The 12,148-nt window shown below is 46.3% G+C and overlaps 1 protein-coding gene across 1 annotated transcript in view; it reads right to left on the bottom strand.

Moving 5' to 3' along the window:
- tspan18b (tetraspanin 18b) overlaps window positions 1–12,148 on the bottom strand; it is a 39,126-nt gene that overhangs the window by 26,455 nt on the left and 523 nt on the right. The window lies entirely within an intron of this gene.

Genomic DNA, 12,148 nt, shown 5'->3' with positions numbered 1-12,148 from the left:
TTTGTTGTTTGAATCACAGGTTGTCCATTTAAAAATGATGTTCCTACCTTCACCGTTTGACGAGATGCTAAACCTTGGGCTGGAGTTGGACGTAATAAACATTTAGGAGAGCTTAATTAAATAGCTAAACATTTTCTGCATGCTTGGATGGCTTTGCCTCTTGAGGTGGATCTATAACATTGATTTCTTGGGTTTCGTTTTCAGCGTCCACGCTGATGAGAAAAATCCATTGACCCGACTCTGCTCTGTTCGTCTCCCATGCATTTACAATGGCCGGGGATAACTGATGACAATGGTCTTGTAGGAGCAGATGCAGCTGATGCGGTGGAAGTATTCCTTGGGAGTGGTGATGAAACAGTGAGTAATGTGCTAGCCGTGCGCATTTGCTTTAACAGGCCGGCGTTCTCCATGCATCAGCCCACCACAGATTAACTACATTATAGTACGTTGTAAATAAACTGCCCACTTGATGCTCCTGTCGGGTACACAACAGGACCACACAGGCCAAGTGTGACCACAGCTGGGGCGTTTCAGATAGAACTCATTACCAATGTTCAGTAATTCACATCTTCACACATAACTGGAGTCTTAGGGGTCAAAACGACCCATCTTATCCCCTGTGTTCCGTCTGAGGTGCCGGCGATTCGTATATAGTGAGTCATTGCGATGGTGAGATTCTGCTGGGTGGATGTGGTTTAGGTGCTAATCACCTGTGGAATTAGCGCTTAAGCTATGCTCAGCTGCTCAAAGAAATAACCAGATTGTCAAGAGATGAGAATGTTTCGGATCACGGCTCTCGATTTCAAGCCGATACAAAAAGCCAATATCTATTCAGAGGCATTGTGATGAAGAGGGGGGGGGGGTTTCACCAAATCCAGACCTAATCACAGAGGGATTATGGGCTAGAAAATGAAAATAACGTTTTATCTCTCATTAATTTCAATGCATGAGACTGAGCTTTGACAGAAAGGACCAAATGGTACTGATATGGACGAGGCAGATGGAGATTACAGAAAGCAAGGCGCGGCTGTAATGAGCAGAGACGACGAAAATACTAAATGGGTTTTCTTTTTCAACTTGGAAATCTCCTCCTCCAATCTCTCGGGATTTAGGTTCCTCAAAAGCATGAGAGAACTTTGGGGTCAGGCTGAAGGCTGCAATATATACATAACTAGATATTAAGAAGACCACAGACTTTTGATGAGGGGGGGGGAAGTTGTGAAAGCCTGAAGTCCAGACTGGATTACGAAGGTTGGGGGGGGGTTGTGCTAACTGTGTGTTGGGTGGACAGCTCACCCGGAGATGTTTTGAGGAGGAAAAGGTTGACCATCTGCTTTCTGTTAAAGTAAAATAAAAAACAGTTTGTGTGCTTCTCCAAACTGCCTGAAGTGATAAGGAGGGTGGTTGTGGTCAATAGCTCACAACGTTGGCCTTCGTTTTATCATTGTTTTCCCTTCTCTGTGACTCTCATGCAGAGTCTGAGATCATCCTCAGTTCCTAGATTCCATTTGCTCATTTCTATATGTGAGCATTGTGCTGTGAATATGCTTTGGTTGATTAATGGGTTTTTCTATGGCTTGTTATTATTGCAACTCAACCACCAGCTTGAACAACACAGACATCTTAGTCCAGAGCATTTAGTTGGCAGACAGATATAGATCCATGGGTTTGCAGACAAAGCCAAAAAAAACCTCTTCTTCTTCAGAGACACCCCCCAAAATTACTTTTGACTAACCTTGGCGCCAAGCCAGGCCTGATCACATGGGATCCCTGTCTCCTGCCAAACGTTATCGGTAAGAGATGATCATGTGGCCAAGTGCAAACTGCTGGAACAGAGCCTGAACTGCCTGGCTTGGCCCCTATTCCCTTCACTCTGTGAGCGTTCCCATAACACACACACAGGTGGCCATGATTAGGTTGGACCACTTTCACTGTTCTCTGGAAATAGGACATGTGACTAATCAATGGGAACGCATCCACCATTCTAGTCTCCTGACAATGTTCCACTTAGAAAAAAAGAAAAGCTCCCTAAGAGCCAAACCGTTTTTTAAATTTGCTGCTGCTTAACTCAATGAACACTGCAGCCAATTTAAACCTTCTCCCTCGGCGGATCGGAGACACCTACAATGTCTTTGTTATCTCTGCCGAACACAAGCGATGCATCTCCACTGGGTGCTGCTGTCAGAAACATCAGGGATGAAATCCATTTCCATGACAATATCAAACACTTTTCATGTGCCTCAAATGGTTAAAGAGTCTGGCTGTTCATGTGCAGGAAAAGGAGGGCGAGGGAGAGAAAGAGGGGGAGGTTGGAGCGGGGGAGATATAGAAAGAGACTAGAGGGGAAGAGGTAGAGAGAGGCAAAGAGAGAGAGAGAGAGAAAGAGAGAGAGAGAGAGAGAAAGAGGGGGAGGTTGGAGCGGGGGAGATATAGAAAGAGACTAGAGGGGAAGAGGTAGAGAGAGAGAAAGAGGGGGAGGTTGGAGCGGGGGAGATATAGAAAGAGACTAGAGGGGAAGAGGTAGAGAGGCAGAGAGAGAGAGAGAGAATGAGAGAGAGAGAGAGAGAGAGAGAGAATGAGAGAGAGAGAGAATGAGAGAGAGAGAGAGAGAGCTGGAGAGATGAAAACCGAGTGGATCCTCCTCCTCTGCCTGCCTCAAAGGAAGGGAGATATGGAGAGGCAGGGATTAGGAACGGAGGAGATTGTATTCTTCACGGTATGCATACATTTTCCAAGACTAATGGCCAGGTAATGGATAGTATGGTGCACCAGAGAGCTCCACTGCACTTCAGAGAATGAAATGAAAAATCTGTGTTCTTCTCATCTGACCAACAAAGGACCCGGCCGCTCCCCTCACCAGTTGATGGTGATGTGATTCAATGTGCATTTCCTCCACACGTCTCCACCACTGACAGCTCGGTCTTCTTCTGCGGTAGGATTGCAGCAGACAGACGAGCCTTGACCTGCTCCCCACCCGAAGGACTACAAAAGGTATGGTAAGACTGTTTTAGCGCAGTGACCCACAAACTCTGCCTTAAGCAGCGCACTTTTAAAGTGGTGGTGGCAGGCTAAAAATTTCATAAAGTGACATAAAAGAATCATGAGGCACTCTTCAGCCTTGCCTTCTAATCGTTTCTCCCACGGAGGAGCAAAAATAACTGTCTACAACATGTAGATTTAATCTCCGGTTAAACAGCAGACCCATTACACAGTCTGACATGCCTTATGAAGACAGAAAATGTTCAGACAAGAAAATCCGAGTGGGCCCTAAAGCATATAATAGAGTGGGTTTCTTCAGGTACCGTTCGTTCAAGAACCATCACTGCCATCTCCACACTAAGTGTCCTGGATCACTCAAAGACATTAGGACGCATGGATGGCCCACTTGGACGTAATGGTTCAGCAGCCTTTGGGTTTGAGCTCCAGTTACCAAACCTCTGCTCTCTAATGGTTTCATAGAGGCTGTGAAATGTGAATGACCTCTAAAAGGAACACTGGCAGTGAGTAGTTACCCCTGGGGTAATAATACCCCCGACCCCCCCCCCCCCTCCCCCCTCACACAATGCCTTGTGAGTCATGAGTGACCTCAGGTGAGTCTACATTACCTCACTACGAACCAAGTCAATCTCCTCGGGGACGACTGAAACCGCCAGAGTCTCTCCAAATAATAACATGCATGAAAATGTGACCTGTTCACCCAGAGCGCCTGCTGCTGGTTTAGCACAGGGGTTCTGGAGACTTGTGTGTATAGCTATTCCCTGACATGCAGTAGGTGCTGTATATGAAACAGTGAAACACAGGCCTGTGTCTGATCCTGGCAGGGGACGGATCATTAGCTGGTCCCTCTACCCCTGGGTATGGTTTGAACCAACGGGGGATTTTTTAATCAAACAGTCAGTCGCCTAGGCAGGCAGCCTTGAGATGCTGAGGATGCCTACGTCCCTAATAGGCCCGTGATGAGTGTTAACCTGTGAGAGAGTGTGTGTTGTTTTACTGTTACCACAGAGAACCTGCGGGGAATAGAGGAGCCGGGGGGGGGGGGGGGGCTTCTAAGAGAGAGAGACAATCAGCCTCAAATAATTTACCTCTGTTGTTCATCAGTGTAGGGCAATAGATTAGATTAGATTAGATTAGATTCAACTTTATTGTCATTGTGCAGAGTACAAGTACAGAGACAACGAAATGCAGTTAGCGTCTAACCAGAAGTGCAAAAAAGCAGAAAGTGCAATGAACAGTATATACAGGTAGTGCAGTATATGAGCAGTAAGTAGTGCAGTATAGTACAAGTAGTGCAGTGTAAGCAGTATATGAATTAGCAGTGGCATTATAAGCATTATAATAAACACGTTCCCGTCATGTTTGCATGTTATTTGAAGAGTACATAGGAGCTCACGTACCTTCTGTGTCCACCATCAAATCCCTCGTGACGCCATAGGCATTGTGCCAGTGGCGATTTGTGAACATTTGAATGCATGAAACCGCCTATTCAACAGCTTCCCAGATTCATCACAAATTTGTTACGACTCGTATTCTTGAAGAGCGAACCATTTTCAAATGGGTAGGAGGCCAAACAGATTCAAAACAGGTTCTTTTTTTTTTTTTTGTGCTCATTTTGAAGATACTGACTAGAATATTGAGCACTGAATTTAAAATAATTACTTGAAAAAAATCCAGGCGGAGAAAATGAATATGGAACGTTCACATGGATCCAGAAGTGTCAATGCATCTCGGTACGCAATAGGGAAGCGTATAATTACATTGGAACGTGAGGATGAGAATCACATTAACCCACTTATGTCTCTTGAAGTTCAACAGAACTCACCTCCGAATCAAAGGCTAGATATCTCTGCTTACCTAAGCTCTTTCCTATACCACATTCACTGCATATAAAACATATAGCCTACATAAAACAACCAGACACACTCAAGAACACACGCACAATAACTAGATAATAACCCCAATTACTCTATTCAAGATCATCGAAATACACTTACTCAAGCAGTTTCCAGTGTGCAGATGTGGATGTGTGTGTGTGTGCAGATGTGGATGTGTGTGTGTGTGTGTGTGTGTGTGTGCTTACGTGCAAGGCAGGCTCATGTTTGTGTATTTGGGGTTTTCATGGTTTGTATCATTGACTGGAACTCTACAGTGTTATTAGAAGACTGTGAGGCAGACCCAAATTAGGCTAAGTATAAATCCCTGAGAGGCACTCTATAATTCACCCGCTGCAAAAGCAGAAACAGCAAACGGGATACGTCATACCGTACACACCGCCCCTCCAGTGAGCTCTGCGTCTATAAATCTGATTTAACTGCGCCCTCTCAGCATAATATCTTGACTTACATTCATAATCCCTAACACAAGTGATCCTTTAATTAATAAGCTGAGGGCTCCCTCAAACACCAAACACATGTTTAATTTGTTAGAATTAATACTTCACTAATTGGCTGGGTCATCCCCAGCAAGCATCCATCTAGACAAAACCAACATGTCGAAGTACGAGTGTGCATGTATGTGTGTGTGTGTGTGTGTGTGTGTGTGTGTGTGTGTGTGTGTGTGTGTGTGTGTGTGTGTGTGTGTGTGTGTGTGTGTATGTATGTATGTATGTATGTATGCATGCATGTGTGTGTGACTTAGCAACCAAATTGCAGCACTAGTACGTGATTGAAATAAGCTTAAAGATGCAAGAGTGTGGACAGAGGTTAGGTTAGAAACATGTGTTACCAATCCTCATGGCAAGAGATATGGACGTAATCCATACATGTAATACACACACTTTAGCTGTTTTCTGACTATCAGGCCGTACCAAGCCGTACCGGGCGCGCACAGATGTTTTCCTTTCACATTCCATGTGTCAGTGCAGTTTGGATAGTTAAAGGTGTGCCCAGCTGGCCCCAGAACCTCACGGGCCAGCCCTCTTGTGTCCAGGCGGAGGTGTGTCCACACCTGTCCACTCAGTGGTGGTAATGCATAGGTGTTTCTGTTTCAGCTCCCGCCCTAACAGGGCTGTAATGGGTAATATAAAATGAAAGCGGGCTGTTCCATACAGTACCGTGGTGTACTGAATGAGGTGCGACATAGGATAGCAGAGCTCAGGCTGTCCTCTTGGTGTGTAATATGCTTGGGTGAACTGCACTAACAATGATGTCCCATTTATAGCATGGGTACCATCATTGTGCCCAATGAATTACACAGCTGATAAAAAAGGAAGTAGGTCTGTCTGCAATGTTACGCTCCCTTGCTCTCAACTTCAGATTGAAAGAGCAGGAGCATTCCAGAGGCTTGCTGCCAGAGCCCAGAGAGAGAGAGAGAGAGAGAGAGAGAGAGAGAGAGAGAGAGAGAGAGAGAGGGGAAGAATCCAAGAAAGAAAGACAGCAAGAAAGAGGAGGGAGGGAGGGAGGAGTGAAAGGAGGAGTGAAAAAGGGAGAGACTTGGGACACAGTTGTGGCTGGAGCAACAGAAAAAGAGAAAGACCAGAAGCTGGAATAGTCCCATTTCATCAGAAAAAATGCCTGAGTCAGGAGAAGGGAACCATAATGGCCCAGTGACTCACAGGGAGAAGCTGTAAAAACAGAGCTGGGCTCAGCTCACAGCACAGGCCCAAAGGAGAGGAGAGGAGCCACAGACTTGCCCGGTCCGGATGGACTCAGTACACAGCACAGGCCCAGAGGAGAGGAGAGGAGACGAGCCACTGCCCGGTACTGTCCAGCTAGGCTCAGTTCACATGGCTCTAATGGTTCCCTTCTCCTGACTCAAGCACAGGCCCAGAACAGAACAGAGGGACCACAGACCTGCCGGGTCCAGCTGACAAGAGGACCGGGCTGAAGTACAGTAGAGTGCTGTACCAACGACTCTTAAGATCACGGCAGGATGACGGCTGCGTGGTGAGCAGTGGGGTTCATGGAGACAGAGAGAGCCCTAAAAGCACAGACAATACTGCTATTCAACACTGCTCCAGGCAGCCCTTTTCCACCAAAGCTCTCTCCACAGCAGATTAATTCAGTGATCCACATTATTAAGCAAGTACACAATCTCCCAATTATGCTGATAAACGCTTCCTCTGTAGACACAGTCTATATACAGATCCAAAACAGGAACCAAGGCATTTAAAGCAAGAAACGAGCAAAAGAAAAAGAGTCACACAGAAGCTGCTTATCTGGAACTTTTCTGCCTTAAAAATTGGCACGACAGGACATCCAGTGAAAGACTTCAGTGTCGGAGACCGGAGCGGGGGGAAAACAATCAGATATTACACCCCTTTAATATGAGTTCCTGCACACCCACAGTGAAAGAACAACATACTCCACTTCCCCCGCGCCACAAATATGTTGGGAATCCTCTCAGTTTTCAACACTTAAACTCTACATCAACCATTTCCCCTATAAAAACACACACACACACACACACACACACACACACACACTGACTTAGACTCACACACGCACACGCACACGCACACACCTCTGAACCTATTGTGCAGCTCTACATGCAAACACCTGCATTTTATCCTGAGAATAAACCACATAGATGTATGTATGTCATTGAGCCATCTCCCTTTCCCCCATTCTCCAAGCTAGTAATACACACCTTTATCTTCACACACACACACACACCAGGTGGGATCAGCCTTCTCTGCCTGCCTCTCCACAGCCAGTCAGGTAATCTCCCCCACACCCTACCCTGCTGACACATGTCCATCAAGCCCCGAGCCCCTGCAATGTTTAAGCCTCTCTCTGGGCACTGACTGGGCCTTGGGGATGAATAGGTGGAGCCCTGGGCGATGACACCTCATAGTGACAGCACAGGGATTAGCTCTGTGCGATCCCTGTCTGTAATGACCAGCGGTTGCTGGGCTGCAGCCTTTCAATGGACACATGAGTGACACAGCTTATTAGGGCCTAAAAAACATGGGGGGAGAAAGTGACTGGAGGGATTTCGGGAGAGAAGTGTTTTTTGAACATCCGAGACGGGCTGAATGTCGACAAACAGCCTGCCTGCCAGCCTGCCTGCCTGCCTGCCTGCCCGCCTGTCAATCGCCTGCTATCTGCAACGGCCAGCTTGTAAAATACATACCTTTTTACCTCATTACCTGTTCAACACTGCCATTATTGAAGGAAATTGCGTGAATGCAAGATAAGCACAAAGAATCCTTGGGCAGAGCACAAACAAACGGCCTGTTTCCTCCCGATAAAGAGGAAGTGTCAGCAGAGAGGCCTCTGGACATCCTGCTCTCACTGAACTGTGGGACGTCCATCTGCACCCCTTCTTAGTTCACACACAGCTGCCAGAGACACAGACACACAAACGAGTGAAAGTAAGTGTGTGTGTTTAGTACTGCATGTTTCGTAGGGACATGTACACACTGTCCTATGTTGATTTTTATATAATCCGTGCATGTCCTTCCTTGTGTATGATCCTGGAAGCAATACTGTAGGTCCTCTATGGCTCAGTTGGTAGAGCCATGGTGTTAACAATGCTAAGGTTGTGGGTTTGATTCCCCCTGGGACCATATATACTGATAAATGTATGCACTCACTGCAATGTAAGTCGCTTTGGCATATATATATATATATACACTGTAGTGATGATAAACCCCAGAATCGAAAGGAAGCTGACACAGAAATGCCGTTTTCTTTAACCCCAGGAAAGCAGACCAGGCTGAGTGTTTTTCTTAGTATTTGGCAGCTTTGAGAGGATTCTGACATCAAATGACCTTCCCCCTCTAGACAGAGTCCATGCCGAGATGTCTGTCTCCGTTCCGGAGAAGAGGAGAATTCCTAATGCCAGTGGCTGCGGAAACATACACCTATGCCCTTTAAAAAGCCGAAGGAAAATGCACACCTATTCCAGTGTCAATTATTTCTGCCGACTGAAAAGCAAATTTCATTTTTCCCCATGTCTCTTGACAACAAAGATACTGAACCCATTACTGGCTGAGGCCCCTACATCACACATAAAAAATGAAGGGTCCTCCAGCAATCGAAAAAAGCAATTTTCTCATTGAGCCAATAGATACTCCATTTAGTTCTGGGCTCTCTACGGACCAGTGGTGCCGAAGCAGGGCTGATACGGGGAAGCAGAGTGCAGAGTGATGACCTGGCCTCCTTTCCCTCCGCCTGCCTCTCCAATCCCATCGATATGGATACAAACGTGCCCCACAGGCTGGATGAGGGAGTGATAGAGAGGGGGGGGGGAAATAGAGAGAGAGAGAGATGAGGGAGGGATAGAGAGAAAAATAGAAATGCAGGGAGAGAAGAGAGAGAGCAAAAGAAGGGTCGAGAGAGTGTAGAGAGAAAGAGAGGGGAGGGGGAGAGAGAGAGAGAGGGGAGAGGGAGAGAGAGAGAGAGAAATAGAAAATTAGAAAATGAGAGAGGGAGACAAGAGAACGACTGAAAGAAAGGCAGAGAGTGTATAGAGAGAGGGAGAGAGAGAGAGAGAGAGGGGGGGGGGGGAGAGAGAGAGAGAGGGGGGGGAGAGTGAGAGAGAGAGATGGACAAAGAGTACGAAAGAGAGATGGATGAATGAAAGAAAGAGGTGAAAGAAGAGGTTATAGTAAAGGGATGGTGCAGAATGAATCACCTGGTCCGATTAGGGATGTGAAAACGGGGGCGGCGATCAAACGCCTGCCATGGTAAGCAGGCAGCCTAATTTGCAGGAGCTGAATATCAGCAGATATTAACGCTAGAGAGAGAGAGAGAGAGAGAGAGAGAGAGAGCCGGGGCTGAGAAACAGAGCAGAGGCACCCTACCATGTGGAACTGCAGATTGATTAATTTCAGATCTTTAATGAGCCGTGTTGAGTCTAGGCAGCAGCGTGTCTGTGAACCCCTCCCTCATCAACTGCAGCAGGAGCTGCCACAGTCATTTCACACCTAAATACCTTAGCCCAGGGTGCACACACTGTACTGTTCCTGTCTCTGTCTGTCTGTCTGCCTGTCTGCCTGTCTTACTTAAATACCTTAGCCCAGGAGGAAATAGTAGGGGGACAAGATACACACACTGTACTGTTCCTCTCCTGTCTGTCTGTCTGCCTGCCTTTCTCTGTGTGGCATGATTAAAAACCAAATGATTAAAATGTTTTCAAAGATTTCCAAAGGGACTGACTTCATACTGTGGACGGTGGCATGGATCCAGCATACCAGGTGTTCCATGAGAGAACAGTCAGACTTAAAGCTTAATGGGGCGGAGATTTGAACAAAATAAATAACTAAAACTCTCCCCTGATTGTTGCTACGCTTTATCCCCCTGTGTAATAATAACACTCGAGGTTTCATAAATCTGTTTGCATTTGTGTTTGTCCTGTGGACATAACTTCTGTATCTGGGCAACAAAACTATTTCCCAACACTCATGTGAACGGAGTTAACGAACGAAAAGAAAAGCCTCCAGGCGGTGGGGTTTAGTCATCCAAGTTGGCAGCTGTTCCACCAGCATCACTGCTACTATTTTTTTGGACGAGGCAAAACTCTCGCCCGCAACGTGGTGAACAAACGCTCCTCTGTTTTCGGTGTTTGCTCCTCTCTCTCCCCCTCTCTAAATCACTCGCTCGGTTGGGGAAAGAAAGGGAAGAGAGAGATAACAAACACGTGCGTCTGTACACAACGCTAGCTCGGCCTATTACTCACGATGGGAGACGATTCCTCCCTGACAGAGTCAGGGTGTTATGCTGTTGGTCCCGTCTCCCCATTGTCACCCTGTGGTGTGGAGAACCACACCGGCCTCAGAGACACGGAGGGCCTTTGTGAGTGATTCTGGCGTTAACGAGAGGCTGTGCAGCCTGGCCCCGTGTACTCACCTGACCAGAGAACCGCACTAATGGATCCCCCTGAGCCAATCTCTTTGTGCTCAAGTGCTGGCCTAATTGAAACCTGATTTGCAGTGGGCTAGTAGGCTCAATAGGGAGTCCTCTGTGGCTCAGTGTGGTACTCTGTGGCTCAGTGGGTAGAGCATGGCGCTAACAACGCTTAGGTTGTGGGTTTGATTCCTGCTGGGACCATATATACTGAAATGTATGCACTCACTGCAATGTAAGTCGCTTTGGATAAAAGCGTCAGCTAAATGGCATATATAGAACAAGTGCACCAGGCCACAATACAGAAGGCAACAATGGACAAGTCAATGCCAGCTGTTCTGGGACCAGAAACCATGTTTCGAAACCTTTGCCTCGTACGTTGCAGTTGTTATGGTGCAAGACTCAGATAGTTTAAAGAGGTCATTTGTGTGGATTTGGAATTAACTAACCCAACATTTTGTTGGTAGCAATTCTTCAAATTTCATCCCGAATCTGCAGCACAGCCAACTGACAAATAATAACTCCCCAAATTCTAGTGCCATCATTACTATATAGTAGCTTACTGTACATTACCATATTTAAATGTAATGGGTAAGGGTACTACTACGTGATTCACTATTTCATTAATGCAAACTGGCAGTGAACTCCTGCCCCGACGCAGAGGTGCCACGGACGGAGACCTCCATCTGCTGACCCCCACGCGCCTTGAGAGACAACCTCGGTGATGACGTGAGGGACCACCTGGGCCGTCGTTCCACGCTGTCGCCCCGCGTGGGAAAGATGCCAGCTTGAAGACTGACACACATCGTATTCAACTCTCCTCAAATGCCGCTCTCTCGCCGCAGAAAAGTAGGCTAATTGGTTAAGATGTCAGTTATTGCTAAAGGGTATGTAGATGACATTTCTAACACAAAACATTGTGTTTGTGAATTCAAGGCAGATGATCTGACGACATGAAGAAGAAGAAGACATGTCATAAAAAAAAGTGACATAAAAAAAATAGCCAAACTGTCCTAAAAAATATTCCTTGTTTAATTAATTGGACAATATTGTGTTTGATGATCACTTATGAGCAGGTGTGTTACGCCATTGACTCTGAAACTCTCTTGAAAGAAAATGCACAGGCATATTTGACTGTTAAAGTTCACTCGGTTCCACGTCCACGCCTAATGATTTCCACTCACAACAAGGGTGCAGATAACGCTGATAAAGACAAAGTGTTACATGTTCCCGAATTTTCTTCATGTCATGAAAATCAATCAACTTAAATCTTTGTAACAGTTGTTGAAAAGACCGAACGACTGTGGAATTAAAGACATCATCGCATCTATGGGATGAATACACCTAGAACAATGGTA

This window comes from Argentina silus (assembly GCF_951799395.1).
Source record: "Argentina silus genome assembly, chromosome: 3".
NCBI lineage: Eukaryota > Metazoa > Chordata > Actinopteri > Argentiniformes > Argentinidae > Argentina > Argentina silus.
This window is presented reverse-complemented; position numbering and strand designations above follow the sequence as displayed.